Raw genomic sequence first — 19,636 nt, 5'->3', positions numbered from 1 at the left:
AAGACCAGCCTGGCCAACATGGTGAAACCCGTTTCTACTAAAAATTACAAAAAATTAGCCAGGCGTGATGCCGTGTGCCTGTAATCCCAGCCACTTGGGAGGCTGAGGCAGGAGAATAGCTTGAACCTGGGAGGTGGAGGTTGCAGTGAGCCAAGATCGCACCACTACACTCCAGCCTGGGCAACAAGAGCAAAACTCCATCTCAAAAGAATAATAATAAAAAAATAAATATATAAGGAAAGAGATTTCCCTCCTCTCCTTTTTCTTACAGTATTTTCTTTAGAAACCTTAAAAATTGTAAGCATATTCTCCTCTCTTTGAAATGTATATAAATCTTTGCCAAAATTAATAGGTTTTTTGTCAGCTTTATGACCCAGAAAGTCTTCCTCAAAGCCTTGGGAACCATTTCTTTGAAATGCAAACATCAAGGGAGATAGTGCCCCTATCTCCCAGTTTCTGTGGAAGGGTAGGAGCCTAACTTAGGCAGGCACAATCTTCCAAGTTGCAAAACTGCCTCCTGTCATAAAGATATGAGAGGTTTGTTTTTCCTCTGGTTAAAGCCAATTAGCTAACACAGATGGTCACCTCAATTACCAGGTAAAGTTAGAACAAATGATGTGTGACAAATAGTGCTGTCAAGTCTTCTTACCTGAGGACTAGTTATTATTTATCTTGAGAACACATCTGGAATGGGTTGTATCTGCTTGGCTATAGAAAGGCGTGTGATTTCTTTCCATCTTTGCAGTCTCTTGAGGGATTGCCTGTGATGCACATCACATTTGGGTTTAATGCTTATTCAGTAATAAAACTGTTGTCTTTCTCTTCTACTTTTGTGGAAAAGATTTCTTGAGCCAGAAGGTTTTGTTTTTAATCATATTTGCCGAACAGTGTTTGGGCATAAAGAAATCCCACAAAATTCCGGGTCTAAATAAGAATACATGGACCCAGGGAGAGGAAGATCATATACCAGGGCCTGTCGGGGGGTGGAGGGCAAGGGGAGGAAGAGCATTAGGACAAATACCTAATGCATGTGGGGCTTAAAACCTAGATGATGGGTTGATGGGTGCAGCAAACCACCATGGCACATGTACACCTATGTAACAAACTTGCATGTTTTGCACACGTATCCCAGAACTTAAAGTATAATAATAATTTTAAAAACTGGGTCTACACATAATTACCACAGAGATGCTTTCCTCCAATTTTTAGATACTATCCTTCCCTTAAGAAATTTTTTTGCTCCAATTTTGCAAGTGCCCTAAACACATGCTTAGTCTGCCTATTAAATAATCAAGCCCCAATGCTTCCCCATTACCTTGCAAGAAAGCTCACTGACCTCTCATAAAATCTGATAAGGCAAAGCTAGTTGTAGATATGAATCACCCATGGGTTCACCTTCAAAAACTCACACATGCAGTCTAGTCAAAAAAAACAAAACCAGCATGGCTTCTTTTGGGGAGATGATTCCTGCTTTCCTGCCTCCTTCCTTTTGACAAATGTGATGTGTTGCTAGGAGTCATTTTCATAAATGTTTCATTCTCCCTCCTCCAGGCATAGTGTTGCCAGAGCATGAATTATGACCAGCTTGGCCAATGAGCATCTTTTTAGGAGCATATCCTTTCTAATTTGTGGTCACGGTAGTGCCTCCAGTGGCACAGACTGGGTGGAAAGAGCTCAGTGTCAGAAAATACCAGCAGCTTCTGCATCTGCTGATCAATCCATCGCCTGAGAGCTTACCAGGCAATTTATTTATAATCTTTTCTCAAAGTCAAGATGAACACAGTTTTCTTTCCTTCCTGCTTGGTAGAAAACATAAGGAAATCCTGCTGCAACTGACTTCTCCCACTTACAGTTCCCTTTTCAAGCTCTATTTCCCTTCTGCCACATTCAAAGAAAAATTATTGTTCATCCTTTTTGAAAACGGCATACAACTTCCCTGGCTGCTGAGTGATAATATTCATAATTGTTTCCAATCAGGAGAATCCATTTGTGGGTATTTCCTATTGTAGCTGTAACCGCAGCACTGGAGGGGACAAGCGAGGAAAAAGAATATGATGTAGCCCCAAACGCACACCCTCTGACAGCCTCATTCATCTCACCCGGCGTCCCTCTCCCTTACACATTCCTACTTTGTACCATAAAACCATCCACAGAAGACACTTAAATTATTGAAAAGTCTTCACAAAATATTTCCATAGTACTTAGAAAAGTAGAAATTACTGAAGTGGAAAAATTGATCCATCTTTTAAAGGAAACCCTCATTATGAGGTGAAGCAAAATGCATTAACCCTGAGAGTACTGCACTTTGGAGGATTCCACTTCTCCTCTGATATGGTTGGGCTGTGTCTCCACCAAATTCTCATCTTGAATTGTAGCTCCCATAATTCCCACATGTTGTGGGAGGGACCTGGTGGGAGATAATTTAATCATAGGGGTGGGTCTTTCCCTTGCTATTCTCATGATAGTGAATAAGTCTCATGAGATCTGATGGTTTTATAAAGGGGAGTTTCCCTACACAAGTTCTCTTCTCTTGTCTGCCACCATGTGAGATGTGCCTTTCACCTTCTGCCATGATTGTGAGGCATCCCCAGCCACATAGAACTGTAAGTCTATTAAACCTCTTTCTTTTGTAAATTGCCCAGTCTCGGGTATGCCTTTATCCACAGCATGAAAATGGACTAATACATCTTCCTTGGGACCCTAGCTCAGCTCAGGCATGGTTCCTTTACCCACCCAGCCACCCATCTCAAAACCTTTATCTTCCTAACTTCCCTCCACCCCATCACCAAAACTGTCACATTTTTTACCTCCTAAATATGTATTAAATGTGGCCCCTCACCCCTAACCCCACTGTCAATGCCTTGATTCAAATCATTGTTCTTTCTTTACAACAGTTCTCTCATCATTCTCAAAGCAGGGTTCCCAGATCAGTAATGTGGGCATCCCCTGGGAACATTTTAGAAAAGCAAATTCTCAGGCCCCACCCCAGACCTACTAGATCAGAAATTCTGGAGTGGCTCCAGCAATCTGTATTTTAACAAGCTCTCTGGGAGGTTCTGTATGTAGTAGCTGGAGGATTTTACTTTATTACAATAGCCCTCTGATGAATCTCCCTGCTTCATGTCTTGCCTCCTTGCCCTTGCATCTTTGCTGAATGAGCTTCCTAAATTCAAATATTGCTAATGTCAATTCCTCAGCCTAAAATCCTTTAGTGCTTCCCTCAAGTCCTCTAAATAAGATACTGACGTCCTCTAACAGTCTGTAAGGCCTTCCCTAATCAATAACTTTCTTCCCTTCTGGTGTTGTCTCACCCCCTCCAAATACCCTGTGATTCAGCTATACCAGACGGCCCTCCTGAATGTGTTTGTCAAAGTGCATGCTGTCACCTCAGCTGTGGAAGAGCTGGAGAGGACAGGGAAGATTTCACAGAGGCAGAGTTCTTTGTCTGGGTCCAAAAATAAAGGATATGGAAGCCACACCAGATAGGTCCTGATGGGTACAGAGGTCATTGAGGCTCTACTGTACCCACAGGCACATGTTGTAGGACTCAGTGACTTCTAAGTTCTAGAACTTAGCATCTAGTAGAGGCCTATGTCAGCAGATACTCCACTGTGTGGGGCAGGAGGCCTGTCATCAATGGCTCAATTCAGTCTATGGCTTTCATCCACAACATTTGTCAGTGATCCCCATGTGACAGTAAGAAAGCAAAGATAAAAAATATATTTTGGTAGACCTGTTGGTGACTAGGAACTACTATTAACCAAAATATGCAGTTATTTTTCAGGTGATTTATTAAGTAGTAATCAAGGCTGATAAACAGGAAGTAACATTAATAGTTTGTCAACATGAGACAGTACTGGTTACATAACCTTCGGTAAATGAATAACCTCTCTGTGCCTCAGTTTTCTGATTTGTAAAATGAGGTTTGTAATAGTACTTACCTTGTGGAAGTGCAGTGACTAGGAAATGAGATTTTGGATGAAGGGTACTTAGCAAAGTTTGACACATAGTAAGCACTCAACAAATGCAATCACTATTATAACCAACATCGTAATCCTTCATATTCTGAGAGCCTGTCAATGCCACACAGTATGCATTTGGGGAGAAGGCATCAAATGGGACAGAACACGTTCTGGAAATCATAAGAGCATAACAAGATTCAAGCTGCTCATATTAAGTCTTTGCCTTTGTCCCCCTTCTATTCATTCTAAATAGGTCCACTGGAGGTCCTCATTGATGACATTACCCAAGTCCCAAAGAATTTGTTTCAGGAATTTGAGGAGATGATAGGAAAGAACCTTCTCCAAGCTTTGTACAACTTACCCAAGAATCTCAACTACAGAGATGGAGACAGAGATGAGAATATTATCTGGTAAGATTCAGCTCAAAAAATAAAACTTTATGTATAAAGTTATCTTGATTGCTTGGTTTCCTCTTGATCAACAACAATATCACTGAGTTTTGATAATTTCCACACCTTGTGGGTTGAATTGCAACTTCCTGACAAAACTGGAGGAACTACAACAAGAGAAAAAGATACTATTCTCATTTCTACAGTCTGTCTTTAAGTTCTTCTAATGCTTGACACAGGTGCCTAGGTGTTGATAAGCTGGTTACAGCACAATCAAAATCAAAGGAAATTATTCCTATGCTTTTCTGACAGTTTATCTTCAGAACAAATCCTAATGGCAGTTAGTCACAATGGGAATTTAAGTTTTCTCCCATGCTTTCTAAGTTTACTCCATTCACTTTAGAATGTATGTTTCATTTTGGAATCTATGATTTTTGTGACTGAGAGACCTACATAGTGGAAGCTGAATAGAGGCCACTAATACATATAAATGGGGCTATTAACAAGAGAACTCATGATTGTTTTTAGTGAGAATTACAGGAGCTATTAATATAATGAAAGGAGTAACCTGGACGTAACTCTACCCTTGTCATCTCAGTAACTGCTTAGGGGTCTTTTGTAATTTGCAAATATTTATCATGAATTTCCATCTAGCCCCCATTGGGTCAAATAACACATTTGGCACCTCAGTAGAATTTATATTGCCATAAACAAAAACTTTACTTGGTTATAACTGAAGGGGCCTGGTTTCGAATGAAGGGCTTTCTAACACACTTGCACACCTTCTTTACCTCCATGGTAATAACATTTACGAATGCCAGATCTGTTCTGGATACCATGTTAAATACTTTTATTGATGTTCTCTTTTAATCTTTTTAAGTAAATTTTATTGTGTATCTTTGAGGTTTACAACATGATGTTATAGGATACAAATAGATGGTAAAATGGTTACTGTATTAGTCTGTTTTCACGTTGCTGATAAAGACATACCCAAAACTGAGAAGAAAATGAGATTTCATTGGACTTATAGTTCCACATGGCTGGGGAGGCCTCAGAATCATGGCAGGAGGTGAATGGGACTTCTTACATGGGGGCAGTAAGAGAAAAATGAGAAGCAAAAGCAGAAACCCCTGATAAACCCATCAGATCTCATAAGTCTTATTCATTATCACCACAATAGCATGGGAAAGATTGGCCCTCATGATTCAATTACCTCCTCCAAGGGTCCCTTCCACAACATGTGGGACTTCTGGGAGATACAATTGAAGTTGAGATTTGGGTGGGGACACAGCCAAACCATATCATTCCGCCCAAGTCCCTCCAAATCTCATGTCTTCACATTTCAAAACCAATCATCCCTTCCAACAGTCCCCCAAAGTCCTTTTCAGCATTAACGCAAAAGTCCACAGTGAAAAGTCTCATCTGAGACAAGGCAAGTCTCTTCCACCTATGAGCTTACACAATCAAAAGCAAGCTAGTTACTTCCTAGATACAATGAAAAATGGTAAATACAGCCTTTCCAAATGGGAGAAATTGGCCAAAATAAAGGGGTTACAGGGTCCACGCAAGTCCGAAATCCAGTGGGGCAGTCAAATTTTAAAACTCCAAAATGATCTCCTTTGACTCCAGTTCTTACATCTAGGTAACACTGATGCAAGAGGCAGATTCCCATAGTCTTATGCAGTTCTGCCCCTGTGGCCTTGCAGGGTACAGCCTCCCTCTTGGCTGCTTTCACAGGCTGGCACTGAGTGTCTGTGGCTTTTCCAGGCAGCTGGTGCAAGCTGTTGGTGGATCTACCATTCCAGGATCTGGAGTATGGTGGTTCTCTTCTCACAGCTCCACTAGGCAGTGCCCCAGTAGAAACTCTGTGTAAGGACTCCAACCCCACATTTCCCTTCCACATTGCCCTAGCAGAGGTTCTCCATAAGGCCCTCCCCACCCCCGTAGCAAGCTTCTGCCTGGGCATCCAGGCGTTTTCATACATATTCTGAAATCTAGGTGGAGGTTCCCCAACCTCAATTCTTGACTTCTGTGTACCCACAGGCTCAATACCACATGGAAGCTGCCAATGTTTAGGGCTTCCGCCCTCTGAAGTCACAGGCTGAGCTCTACGTTGGCCCCTTTCAGCCATGGCTGGAGCAGCTGGGATGCACAGCACCAAGTCCCTAGGCTGCAGACAGCATGGGGACCCTGGGCACAGCCCACCAAACCACATTTTCCTCCTGGGCCTCTGGGTCTGTGAGGGGAGGGGCAGCCGTGAAGTTCTCTGACATGGCCTGGAGACATTTTCCCTCATGGTCTTGGGGATTAACAATAGGCTCCTTGCTACTTACGTAAATTTTTGCAGCCAACTTGAATTTCTCCTCAAAAAATGGGTTTTTCTTTTCTACTGTATCGTCAGGCTGCAAATGTTCTGAACTTTTATGTTCTGTGTCTCTTTTAAAATTGAATACTTTTAACAGCACCCAAGTCACCTTTTGAATGCTTTGCTGCTTAGAAATTTCTTCTACCAGATACCCTAAATCATCTCCCTCAAGTTCAAAGTTCCACAAATCTCTAGGGGAGGGGCAAAACGCCACCAGTTTCTCTACTAAAACATAACAAGGGTCACCTTTGCTCCAGTTCCCTCTCTGCATCTGAGACCACCTCAGCCTGGACCTTATTTTTCATATCACTGTCAGCATTTTTGTCAAAGCCATTCAACAAGTCTCTAGGAGGTTCCAAACTTTTCCACATTTTCCTTTCTTCTTCTGAGCCCTCCAAACTGTTCCAACCCCTGCCTGTTACCCAGTTCCAAAGTTGCGTCCATATTTTCAGGTGTCTTTTCAGCAATGCCCCACTCTACTGGTACCAATTTACTGTATTAGTCCCAAGACATACCTGAAACTGGGAACAAAAATAGATTTCACTGGACTTACAGTTCCACATGGCTGGGGAGGCTCAGAATCATGGTGGGAGGTAAAAGGCACTTCTTACATGGTGGCAGCAAGAGAAAAAAGGAAGAAGCAAATGTAGAAACCCCTGAAAAACCCTTCAGATCTCATGAGATAGCGATCTTATTCGCTATCACCGCAATAACATGGGAAAGGCCAGTTCCCATGATTCAATTACCTCCCCCCAGGTACCTCCCACAGCATGTGGGAATTCTGGAAGATACAATTCAAATTGAGATTTGGGTGGGGACACAGCCAAACCATATCAGTTACTATAGTGAGATCAATTAACATTATCTATCAGCAAACCTTCAAGGAGGCTATACTAACATTAGCAGCTTATAGATAAGGAAAGTGACATTTAGAGAGTTTTAACCTACCCAAGGTCCAACAGCTGGTCAATGTGGGACAGCGATAGTCAGACCAGGCAGTCTGCCTCATGGAGCCCATGCTTTCAATCACAGGGCTTTGCCACTGCCATGTTATCTCTGAAAACCTGAGTTGCTGAGAAGTTCCTTGAATTTCACAGTTAGCTGATCATCTTTCTCCCCTTTCTTTAGTTGCTAATAAAATGTCAGAACCAAACTGAGGGAAAAGGCCAGTTAGCACCGTGGAGGATGACTCAGCACAGGTTAATCAGAGACAACCCATTCCTCTGCTCCTTTCCTTAACTGCCGTGTGAACATGGGTCGGAAATCTTACCTCTCAGAGCCCTAGTTTCCTTATCTAGAAAACAGTACAACAATATCTGCTTAGGGTCATTGTCAGGAAATAAAATTGGATTAATTAATGTATGTTGTCTTGTCAGTAGACTGACGGTGCTGTGTTTGATGAAAAGACACCAGCCTTAAATAGTAAGGATAAGAATTTTCACAAAAAATGTTTGTTCTGGTGTTGTGCCTGCACACCCACTGGATAGCCATGTAAAATGTGCATCTGTGAGTTGTGGCCAAAGTTTGAATATCACTGCTCTAATCCTTCCTCCCTCCCAACCCTTACATCTGAGATCTTTGGGGTCCCTTTCCACAATTTGCTGTTCCTCTCACAATGAGAAATAGAATCACCTTTTCCTCAGGATTTGAACTTCCTAGCAGAGCCATTAAGATAGGGTATAGAGTGAATGTTGGTGTCCCTCCAAAAACTCATAGGTTGAACTCCTAACCCTCAATGTGATGGTATTAGGAGGTGGGGCCTTTGTAAAGTAATGAGGTCATGAGGGCAGAATTAGGATTAGTGCCCATATAAAAGGAACCCCAGAAAGCTCTCTTGCCCATTCTGTCATGTCAGGACACAGAAAGAACATAAGTGTCTAAGTACCAGAAAGTAAGCCCTCACCCAACACCGAATCTAGGACTTCCCAGCCTCCAGGAACACAAGAAATAAATTTCTATTGTTTGTAAGCCACCCAGCCTAAGGTAGTTTGTTATAGCAGTATGAACTAAGACAAGAATATATTCATCACTATAAAGTCTGTTATGGGCCCTTTCTGGTTTGAGAAAAAGAAGCAGGAATTTTTTAACTTCAAAGTGTCCTAAACGAAGTGGCAGAAATTTGAAGTCAGATTCTCAAATGCTGCCCACAGGCATCTCTGAACAGAGAAGAAATCCCAGCACACAGTTTGCTAACAACTCTGAGTATCCAAAAAAGTTTCCTAAATGAGTGTGGCTGATGATTGAGACCAATTTCCTGGTCTTGTTTCTTTGTTTGCTTTCCTTGGTGTACATCCCACTCTCCTAAGCCCTTTTTACTTAGTCCTGTACTTCCTCAAATCCTTCTATTCTTCCTTCTAGCCAAATAACTATTTGAGATGCAAAATGCTAATTTATAATTATTTATCATGTATTTAATGACAATTCGACAAAACCAACATCCTTTCGTCAATTTGAATTAGCCCAACTCTTCAGTAATTGAGTGGTCATCAAAACGGTAGTTTTGATAACAATTGCTTCCACTTTCCATCTGTCATTAATCCATCACCAGTGGCATTAAGCTAGCATTGAATTTCCCAAATTCAAGTAGTGCATCTACACATTGTGACTTACAGGGCTGTCCTTTGATTTGCTAATCATGCAGACTGATAGTAGAACTGCCATACATTCAGAAAGCCTCCTCACGGAAGCAAATGGATCTATTAACAACCTGAAACACTGACGCGGTCATTCAGAGCCAATAGCGCCATTATGTACACAAAACAAGATGAATGGTACAGCATATGAAGCCAAGCAGAAGCCCTTCCAATACATGATGAAAAAGATACCTGGTTTACTGCAAATGCAAGGGACAATTGTCATTCTATGATATATAGTTACTTTTCTTCACTGCAGATTACAAAAGAACACTTCAATCATGTTAGCTGAGCTTTTTTTTTTTTTTTACTTTTACCATAATAATTATTATGGACAGATTCATTTGGGGTAAGAAATGGTCTTTCAGAAAAACACTGGGGGATTGCAGCAGAGCTCAAGGTATGGGAGCAGATGTGCATTATAAAGCAATATGCAGCATAATGAGAAAAGCATTCTTCCCTATCCTATTAATTGTTGGCACCACCTAATAATCAAGAACTGCTGACCCCTCCCACCCTCCAGCTCACAGATATTTGTGTACTGTAATGCATGATGGCCCAAACACAGGCTCAACTCTCTGTAATGTTGAGAGCCAGCATTTCAGTAACACTAATCTAAACTCTACCTGTTCTCTCTGCATTGCCTATAACACAATTTGTCAATAATACATAAATACCTTCTAATTGGTGGATGGTTGGGTAAATAACATAATGCAGTTGATTACTATGCAGAAGTTTTAGCTGATAATTATGAAGATGAATTTAAAATATGGAAATGCTACAGATATGAGGTTAAATGATAAGAGCAGAATGCAGAAGTGTCAGAATACTAAGATTACAGTTATATAAAAATGCAGTTGGATATAGAGAAGAAAAGAAAAAGGCAAGCTGCTGTATTAATGGGGAGGATGACAAGCAATCTCTTCTGTCTTTTGAAAATATCCTTTAATGTTCCTAGGTTATTCTTATAATAAAAGTTATTTTTAAGATTAAGCCCACCTCTTATGAAAAAGTTAGTTACCCCTTACCATAAAATCCACACGATAAAACCTGCATGTGATAAATGCTGAAATATTTTTTTTTCAGGTTCAAAAATAGTGCTGGAATCTGCCAAGGAATTGGCTCACATTATTCAATGTCAGGCACATTTACACTCATATGTATTAGTAATCCCTTTGGTTGACTTTTCCTTGCCGTTGTCATGGAAACCATTTCCATTGCCATTAGTACCTCTAGGGCCCAGCCTTGTTCACATATTTTTAGGCTGTTTCTCTTCTAACACAGCAATTAATACTTATGGCATATCTGTATCTGAAACCCTGGTAGCAGTGACCCATTGTTTCCCTTGGAACTGCTGAGTGTTTGGTTTGCTTCCTTTCTGTTTTGCAGGTACTTCTGGTTCTTTTTAGCAGTTCTTTTCATTAAATATTACAAGCCTTTTTACAGTTTCTAATTATCAGGTTGGTGCAAAAGTAATTGCGGTTTTTGCCATTGAAAGTAATGGCAAACCAGGTGCAGTGGCTGCCACTTGTAATCCCAGCACTTTGGGAGGCGGAGGCAGGAGGATCACCTGAGGTCAGGAGTTCAAAACCAGACTGGCCAACATGGTGAAACCCCATCTCTACTAAAAATATAAATAATTAGCTGATCCTGATGGCACACGCCTGTAGTCCTAGCTACTCAAGAGGCTAAGCATGAGAATCGCTTGAATCCGGGAGGCGGAGGTTGCAGTGAGCTGAGATCACATCACTGCACTCCAGCCTGGGCAACAGAGCAAGACTCGGTCTCCAAAAAAAAAGAAAAAAAAAAAGTAATCGCAAAAACCGCAATCACTTTTGCACCAACATAATCCATACTACTTGCATTATTTAAAGTTTTTTACACATACTTTATGTTTCCCTATCAAATGACCTTCTCTCCATTATCGATAAAATAGCACATTTTCATAAAGCTAACTTTAGATCACTACCACAGAAGAGAAGCAAAATACTTTAGGAAAAAAGCAAAACTTTGGAGTGGTTCTAGACTAATAAACACATTATTATATAGTCTGAATTGGCATACCTCTATTCACAAGAAGTTCACAAAAGCAGAAGATATCCCCTTGCATTTTCTGACAAATAGAGTCATCTAATAGTCCTCTCTAATGAAGATATTGCCACTAATGGCTACCTTTTTTCACTTGTCAAATTAATTTTTTAATACTAATTAGTGCCCAGTACAGTGAGGTTGCTGTGAGATGGGCTTATTCTTATACTGCTGAATAGAGAATCAGTGTCTATAAACCTTTAGTTAAGAAATGCTCCCTATAAAAGCTTTATCAATGTTTACTCCCTTTGGCTCTGCAATTCTGGCAGGAATCTTTTCTAAGGAAAAAGTCTAAAATGTACAAAAAATTATATATATTGTTGACTGTCAAGTCATTTATAATTTTAAAAAATGAGAGCCATCTAAACATCTAACAACAGAAAAAAAAATACATGATACACCCACGAGGTAAAATAATATGCAAATAACACATCTATAATGGCATAGCAAGTACAAATGATATAATAATTGTAAAATGTTAATTTAAAGAAACAGATGTAGTTATTACGTGATTATAACTGTGCAAAAAGAATAAATTAAACCATAAGCCCTGGGAGAACAGGAACTCTGTTTGTCTTATCTACCTTGTAAGAGAAAAAATAATAATTTTCTCCTCTACCCTTTCTGGGTTATTAGTTAGAATGGACCCATGTAACAAAAACAGGTTAACAAGAGGGGGTAAAAGCAGTTTATCAACATGTATATTTCATATATACATGAGAAATACCCAGGAAATGAGTAATTCTCAAAGAAGTGGCTTTGAATTCCAGCTCATAGAGTATAACAGAAAACAGTAAATTTTTAGAGAAGTGCCAAGACAAAGGAAAAGAACTTTGATTCTCTAGGGGCGGCAAATTTGAGGAAGGCAAATAAATGGCAGATAAAGGTTAGTTAGTAAAGTTTGTTCTATAGATTTCTCTGACCATCTCCAGGCTGTTAAAAATCAAAAGATGTCTTCAGTGGCTAACCTTTGTCCTTCCTGGTAGAGAGGGGAAGACAACATTGTCTCTATAAGTCTATGTACTGCTTCTAGGAAAATAGGGAGAAAGCAGAGAGTTTTTCTCATACCTGCTTATCCTCTATTGCCTTCAGCTCAAAATAATCCTCATGCCAGTGTGGCACATTTTAGGATGGCATATTCTGATCTCTTACAACATTGTATCGACATAATCTACCAAAATATCTATACATTTTTGTTGTATCAAATGAAATGAATGGATGGACAGATAAATATGTGTAGCAAAAAGAATGTAATACATCAAATTTTTTAATAGTTTTTTTCAGAGATGATAATTTTGATGTTTTCTAAATTGTTCTTTACTTATGTTTCCCATCTTACTAACTTTTAAAGACTTTTTGGAAGAATTAAATTAATCCTAAGCTTCTGCCTCTCCTGTGGAGACAATACATATCTACACCCTCTACAGAACCTTTCAAATAATCGGGGTCAGTTCCAGTGATCAAACAGACTTCAAATGGCATGCATTCTCAATCCCAATTCCATATAAGGCTTTATCTACTTCATTCTGCAGAACCAAATGCTTTTAAAGTAGGTGGAAATGCTACATAAACCCTAGAATTCTGTACACATATAAGAATTCTGTACACTATAATTAAGTTTATTTTATAAATTGTCTTCCCAATATACGAATCAGATCACTTCCACCTTCAAAAATCTTCCTGCCTAATGAATAAAATTCAACCCCTCAGTCTCATCCAAGGCCTTCCAAAACCTTGTTCCAAAGATTATCTCCAATTTCCTGACCCATGACTGTATTACCCAAAGCCTCATCAGATTACTTTCCATTTGCCCTGTATACCATGCAATGCCTTGTCTTCCTACCCATGCTCACACGCTACCCTTTGCTTGAAAGGCTGTTTTTCCCTTCCCTCTTGACAAAATCCTCCAACACCAGCTCAAATACCACCTTCTCAAGGCCGTGAAGATATGGTCAGTGATGAAAATCAGTCTGTAGAATACTTAAAATTAAAGCCTGTTTCTATTTCCAAATACTTAGGAATTTAATGTCTGCTATCATATCAATCAAAAATGAAAGTGTCTCATCTTCATTAGCCTTCTAATTAGAATCTACTGTGAGCAAGTCTCATTAATGATAGACAGCCTTTTTACCTGGCAGAGGTTCACTCAACTCCATTGTGACAGACGTGTGTGCACGTGCACATGCTCGCGTGCATGCATGTGTAACATGGGGGTTTAGGTTCAGAGTGAATGTAACCATCAATCTGCTGCAGCATGTGTGCGTGTGTAGGGAATGAGGAAGAGCAGTTCATACTAACTAGAATTTTCTGGGATTGTGGAACCATTTCCTAACATTTTTTAAGAGCTCCAAAATTGAACATTGTAGTAAGAGAGAAGAGACTAGTAATTTTCTAGTCTGATAGATGGGCCAAGAATAGCATGTAAAGTTAAAAAAATTTTTCAAAGGACATTAGTTTCCATCTTTTAAAGCATATTTGGAAAATCCACAAAAAGATGACATTTTTAAATGTTTCCCTTTTATAATGCCTGCCTGATATTAGCCTTTACCCTGCCAATGAGAACACACGGGAGATAAAACCACCAACCCGGAAAAACACCAACTGTCAGAAGAGACTGACATATGGCAACCCCAGTTAATTCAGACACAGAAACGCCTTCACTGAAGCACCAGGCTCTTGCCTCTCCTTCCTCAATGTTGCCAAACCATTTTCTCTTGCCTTGCAATTGTCTTTCTGCAGTGTTTTAGAATATCTAGAATATTTTCATTATTATATGTGTTCAAATTTTCATGCCCATCAATAAAAGCCATAACACCCCCCTCCATTTGTACAAAAATTCACTCCAACCAGTTCTTTTCCAAGAAAAGCAGTGTGCACATTTCCTCATTTTATATTTCCCTAATCCCCTCAATAAGCTGTAAGAGAATTATACCTATAGTTCATCTCCTAATGCCTTTTCTCACTGATTCATTGGAGGATTGTAAGTTCATGCTGTTTCAAGGGTCCGGGTAATTGATTGATGCTCATTGGTTTTACTCCATCTCTCTGGAAGATTGAACAAAAAGAAATGGGGTTAAATCACATCCGAGAGGAAATTCTGAGACAGAGAAAAAGCTTCTTGAGTGTATAAATCAAATATTACTATGGTCTTTATAAAGGTTATAGAACACCAGTCATCATAGTTCTTTACAAAAGAGTTAACTCTATTTTTAAAGACCCAACTTCGTTGGAAGAAGTGATCTTGAAGGAAAGACCTCTTGATCATTTTCCTTCACAAAAATGTTATGGTTGACAATATTAAAGCAGCAGAACTGGCTAACTGCTTACCCAATATCCATTCTTCCTTCTTCCTGGCTAACAAGTTCTTCCCATGCTACTAGAGATGACCATGAAACCTGGCCAATAAGATGTAAGCGAGGTGACTGGGAGGAGCTTCTGAGGATGCTTTTCAAAAAAGAACCAGACTCAACTGGCATGCTCCTTTTACCCTCTGCCCTTTGCTCTTTGTCTTTGCCCATTATTCTGACTGAAAGGCAGACTCAAAGCATGGAAATACAGCCACGGTCTTGTGACCATAAGGAAGCCACACACTAAACAGCAGAGGAGGAAGACAGAAGGCACCTTGAGTCAGTGCTCCAGTCATGAATGGCCTATTCTAGACTTACTGTTACAGGAGAAAATTAAACCCTTTCCTCATTTAAACTACTTTAATAGGGGTTTTCATTATTTACAGCCAAACTCAAAGCTACTTGACAGTTACATTCTGCCCTCCCTCCCATTACAACAGATGTGGTGTCCCAACTCCTATCGAATGCCAGTTATTCCACTTGGAATCTGGATTTCCTCCCCCTTACTTTCCCAAGAAATTCCCCCTCTCTCTCCTACATCTTCAGTTTCTCCCTCTCTACTTCACCGTTACCATTAGCACGAGCATGCTCTAGTGACTACTGTCTTGAAAGAAAGAAACCAAGACAGGGAAAGGAAGAGGGGAAGTGAGGGAAGGAGAAAGGAACAGAGAAAGGGAGGGACAGAGGGAGGAAGGAAGGAAGGGACGAAGGAAGGAAAGAAGGAAGGAAGGAAGGAAGGAAGGAAGGAAGGAAGGAAGGAAGGAAGGAAGGGAGGGAGGGAGGGAGGGAGGGAGGGAGGGAGGGAGGGAAGGAAGGATCTCTTGATCCTATATCTCCTTCTAGCTACTGCTTCATTTCTTGAAGTTTTTCTGAAGCTGCTATTCCACCTCCTCAATTCCCATTCTCACATTGAGCCACTTCTCAGCCTTCATTCAGACCACTCAAATGAGACCATTTGTGCTAAGTCACTCAAGATCTCCTTACGGCCAAATACAAGCTCCCTTGTCAGCTTTTGCTTGACCTTTCAGCAGCACTGACCATCAGCAGCAGATCACTCCCTGGTTCTTAAAACTGGCTACCTTTGGCTTCTGTGGTACCATGTACTCCTGGTTTTCCTCCTCTCTCACTGGCCCCTGCTTCTCCTTTGCTGGATGCTTCTCTGTTCAGCCTCCTAGGAACTCTCTAGGAACCAGTCTTGGGTCTTGTCATAGACAAAATAATGGCCCCCAGAGTTGTTCACATACTGGTCTCCAGAACATGTAAATATTTTACTTTACATGCCAAAAGGTACTTTGTGGGTATAATTAAGGAGATGAGGAAATAACCCTGGATTATGCAGGTGGACCCAGTGAAAGCACAATCATCTTTTTAAGGGAAAGAGGAACCAGTCTTGGGTCTTGTCATAGACAAAATAATGGCCCCCAGAGTTGTTCACATCCTGATCTCCAGAACATGTAAATATTTTACTTTACATGGCAAAAGGTACTTTGTGGGCATAATTAAGGAGATGAGGAAATAACCCTGGATTATCCAGGTGGACCCAGTGAAATTACAATCGTATTTATAAGGGAAAGAGGGGAACACGAGAGTCAGAGTCACAAAAAAAAGATGTGACAATGGAAACAGAGGTGAGAATGATGTACTTTAAATATGGAGGAAGGGACCACAAGCCAATGAATGCAGGTAACCTCAAAAAGTGAGAAGAAGGATACAGTCTTAGTGTGTCCAGATGAAGCCCAGCCCTGCCAACATCTTGATTTGAGCCCAGTAAGACACATTTGGGACTTCTGACATCCAGAGCTATAAAATAATACATTTGTGTTGTCTTAAGCTACTAAATTTGTTACAGCAGCAATAGGACAGTACTACAGGTCCCCTTTTTTTTTTTTTTTTTTTTTTTTGAGACAAAGTCTCATTCTGTGGCCCAGGATAGAGTGCAGTGGTGTGATCTCAGCTCACTGCAACCTCTACCTCCCAGGCTCAAGCAATTCTCCTGCCTCAGCCTCCCAAGTAGCTGGGAATAAAGACATGCGCCATCATGCCCAGCTAACTTTTGTATTTTTAGTAGAGACAGGGTTTCGCCATGTTGGCCAGGCTGGTCTCAAACTCCTGACCTCATGTGATCCACCCACCTCAGCCTCCCAAAGTGCTGGGATTACAGGTGTGAGCCACCATGCCCAGCCTCCAATTCCTTCTTTATCTATACATTCATCCTAAGGGACCTCACGATGTTCTATAACTGTAAAAAAAAAAATTTTTTTTTAATTTTTTTAAAAACCCCTGTATTCTAAGACTACCAAATCTATCTCATTAATTCTGACCTCTCCCCCAGGATTCCAGATTCATATATCCAAATTACTACTTATGAACCAAAAAAAAAAAAAAAAAAGTAGCAAACCCTTTACAAAATGCAGATGTACCTGAATCTATTTTTGTTTGAATGTGTTGCCTTTTGAGTTTGTCTGCATCTTCCTGTCCTTGTGTGTGATAAGGCAGCATCTGATGAGAATGAGGGCCCAGAGCAGGCCACCATCCGCTTCTTTCTTTCATTCATTCTTTCATCCCAACGTGGTTATTGACCCAACCTAGAATGTGCCAGTTCCCATCCCAGTGCCAAAAGTGGATAAGACATGTTCCATCTTGTGTGTTGAATAAATATCCTAAACTCCACACAGTCAAATGGGAACCCCTGATTTCACCACCTCATCCCACACACCAGCACCTCCTCAAAAAAAAAAAAGAAAAAAAGAAAAAGAAAAAGAAGCACACACTTTGCTTCTTCCCCACCCTTCTCCATCTCTGGAAACTGCACCATCACCCACCCAGATGCTCCTATCAAAAACCTAGGAACTTACTTGCATTCATTCGTTTTTTCCTCAGCCCACACATCCAGCCTGTGAGCAAATCCTTTCAATTCTACCTTCAGAACACACCCCAAGTGCATTTGCATCTCTCCATCTCCATTGCTTCCTCTGCAGTCCAAGCTACCACCATTTCTCACATGGAATATTGCCCAACTTTAAGAATCTATTCCCTACACAGCAGCTAAAAGTATATTTTTAAAAATGCAAATTAGGCCATGTTATGCCCCTACATAAAACCCATCAACGGCTTCCCATTGCACTTAGAATGAAAGTCAACCTCCTTATACCAGCTTTCAGAGACTTTTCTGCATCCTCTCAACTCTCTATCCTTGTCTTGTACCTGGCTTGCCTTGCACCAGCCACACTGGCCTTTTGAACATGTCAATCTCTATTTTGCATCAGGACATTTCCACTAACTTTTCTCTCCACCTAAATTGCTCTTCCCCTGATTTTCTTTCTCAACCTTTAGGTCTCATTTCAAATGTCACCATCTCAGGGAGGCTTTCTTGACCACTCTATATGAAATAGCTATCCAATTATTCCCTAAACTATCTCCCTTAATTCATTGCATAATATATATTCTTATTTGATATTTTTTCTAGTAGTTTATTCTCCTTCCCCCTAGAAGAATGTAAAAGTCATGACAGCAGGCGTCTTGTCTTCTTTACTGCTATATGCCCAGGTTTTTTTTAAATTTCCTGGCACATGCTAGTCAACAAGTGTTTGCTGTATGAGTGAAATTTTTGCCTGGGACCTGTCATTACAGTTAGGAGCCACCTTCATCTAGTCATTATTACCAGATGTCTTCACTGTCATTATATGTAACAAGTATCACTATATTTTATTTCCTGGCTTGCTTTTTCTGTCACCTTTACTGGATGTGCAATTCTTGAAAACAGAGATTATAATACTAGTGCAGGGAATGACTGGTACATTTCAGGTGGTCAGTCACCATAGTTGAATGAATAAATGAATGAATGAATCAGTCAATCAATTAATGACTCCATGAGTCAATGAATAAATTATGAATGAGTAAAATGGAATAATCTCTTGCTTTGTCACTGTATCCTCACTGTATCCTCAGGTGCTACCTCACTGCACATGAGGGACACATAAAGATACAAACTAAGTTAACTGGTAGCAAATTCAGACAAAAACAAGCTTTGTTAAGTCTGCATTCTGTAAGGGGGCTGCTTATATCACTCTACTTTTCCACTCAGGCCAGTCCAATAGTCAGGGCAGGGCCACCTGTAGTAGATATCAATGTAGAATAACACCTTAAGGATTTTCTGCTTAGGAACACTATAAAGAGTATAAAAGCATTTGTGGGAAATTCTTAAACCTTCATTTTGTAATGAGAATGAGATCCAGTTCACTAAATACACTAATATACTAAAAGTCATAAAATTTTAGAATGGATTCTGATAATAGTCTCCTTTCACTATGGAACTAATAATAAAATAATTGCATTAGCATATGTATAGCTAACATTATGGAGAATTTACTAGGTTTCAAAACTTTGCTAAGAGCTTTACATGAGGTGTGTTATATCATTATTCTTATTTTATCAATAACATAACTGAGTTTAAAAAAGACAAGTTCACACAGGTGTCACTTGGCAGATCCAGGACATAAACCTGTTGATCTGACTCTTGAGCCCACAGTCTTAACAAGTGCACTTGCCCGAATTAACCAGCAGGGCCAGGGACTGGCCAGACTTTTTCAAGTGGTTTTCTCTGGACCCTCTCCTGAATGGCTTAGTATAGGTGGTGCACATCGCAGTTGGCCTGTTCCCTGCTGGGATGTCTAGATGTCTTATGTTTATTCCAGGGCTCTTATTATGAGGACTTGAGTCTCCACTTATTCAAAGAGCTGATTTTGTCCTATCCTAAATCCCTACACATCTGGCTTTGCTTCCCTCTAATGGGTCCTTGGTAATGCTGCTTAACGTAGAGCGCTCTGGCTCTCCACACTGGGCTCTCTTGGCC

Source organism: Chlorocebus sabaeus, chromosome 12, assembly GCF_047675955.1.
Source record: "Chlorocebus sabaeus isolate Y175 chromosome 12, mChlSab1.0.hap1, whole genome shotgun sequence".
Taxonomy (NCBI): Eukaryota; Metazoa; Chordata; class Mammalia; order Primates; family Cercopithecidae; genus Chlorocebus; species Chlorocebus sabaeus.
The sequence above is the reverse complement of the archived record's forward strand: the minus strand, read 5'-3'. Positions refer to the sequence as shown.